We start from the raw sequence: 1,837 nt of genomic DNA on the forward strand, positions 1-1,837 counted from the left end.
ATTTCATCCCTTAGCGCCTGTTAGGGAGGGAGGAGTGAATTTTTTAAAGTGCGAAGAGTTGGAAAAAAAAATTTTTTTCAATTCAAAAATTCATTCCTCCAACCCAAATTGAGACTAAGGGATGAAACTTGTGCCAACGTGTTGAGCATTTAATACTCAATACGTGACACATATTTCATCTCTTAGCACCTATTCGGGAGGGAGGAGTGAATTTTTGAACGAGCGAAGAGATTGAAAAAAAAATTTTTTTTCAAATGAATTCTCCAAAGTGCGCAGATTAAAAAAAATTTTTTTTTCCATTCAAAATTCATTTCTCCGACCCTAACTGAGACTAAGGGATGAAATTTTTACCAACTTGTTGGGCGTTTAATACTCAATGAGTGACACAGATTTCATCCCTTAGCGCCTGTTAGGGAGGGAGGAGGGAATTTTTGAATGCGCGAAGAAACTGAAAAAAAAAATGTTTTTTCAATTCAAAAATTCATTCCTCCAACCCTAATTGAGACTAAGGGATGAAACTTTTGCCAACGTGTTGAGCATTTAATACTCAATACGTGACGCATATTTCATCTCTTAGCACCTATTCGGGAGGGAGGAGTGAATTTTTGAACGAGCGAAGAGATTGAAAAAAAATTTTTTTTCAATTCAAAAATTCATTCCTCCAACCCTAATTGAGACTAAGGGATGAAACTTTTGCCAACGTGTTGAGCATTTAATACTCAATACGTGACGCATATTTCATCTCTTAGCACCTGTTAGGGAGGGAGCAGTGAATTTTTGAAAGAGTGAAGAGATTGAAAAAAAATTTTTTTTTCTAATGAATTCTCCAAAGTGCGGAGAATAAAAAAAAAATATTTTTTTTCCATTCAAAATTCATTCCTCCGACCCTAACTGCGACCAAGGGATGAAATTTGTGCCAACGTGTTGAGCGTTTAATACTCAATGAGTGACACAAATTTCATTCCTTAGCACCTGTTAGGGAGGGAGGAGGGAATTTTTTAAAGTGCGAAGAGATTGAAAAAAAATTTTTTTTCAAATGAATTCTCCAAAATGCGGAGATTGAAGAAAAATTTTTTTTTTCAATTCAAACATTNTCTTAGCGCCTGTTAGGAAGGGAGGAGTGAATTTTTTAAAGTGCAAAGAGATGGAAAAAAAAAATTTTTTCAATTCAAAAATTCATTCCTCCAACTCTAATTGAGACTAAGGGAAACTTGTGCCAACGTGTTGATCATTTAATACTCAATACGTGACACATATTTCATCTCTTAGCACCTCTTAGGGAGGGAGGAGTGAATTTTTGAAGGAGTGAATTTTTGAAGGAGTGAAGAGATTGAAAAAAAATTTTTTTTTTCAAATGAATTCTCCAAAGTGCGGAGATTGAAAAAAAAATTTTTTTTTTCCATTCAAAATTCATTCCTCCGACCCTAACTGCGACCAAGGGATGAAATTTGTGCCAACGTGTTGAGCGTTTAATACTCAATGAGTGACACAAATTTCATTCCTTAGCACCTGTTAGGGAGGGAGGAGTGAAATTTTTAAAGTTCAAAGAGATTGAAAAAAAAAATTTGTTCAAATGAATTCTCCAAAATTCGGAGATTGAAAAAAATTTTTTTTTTTTCAATTCAAACATTAATTCGTTCGACCCTCACTGCGACTAAGGGATGAAATTTGTGCCAACGTGTTGAGCATTTTATACTAAATACGTACCACAAATTTCATCCCTTATCACCTGTTCGGGAGGGAGGAGTGAATTTTTGAAAGAGCGAAAAGATTGAAAAAAAAATTTTTTTTCAAATGATTTCTCCAAAGTGCGGAGATTGAAAAAAAATTTTTTTTT

The sequence above is a fragment of the Diachasma alloeum genome, unplaced genomic scaffold (assembly GCF_001412515.2).
Source record: "Diachasma alloeum isolate Michigan unplaced genomic scaffold, Dall2.0 Dall_scaffold_00548, whole genome shotgun sequence".
Lineage (NCBI taxonomy): Eukaryota > Metazoa > Arthropoda > Insecta > Hymenoptera > Braconidae > Diachasma > Diachasma alloeum.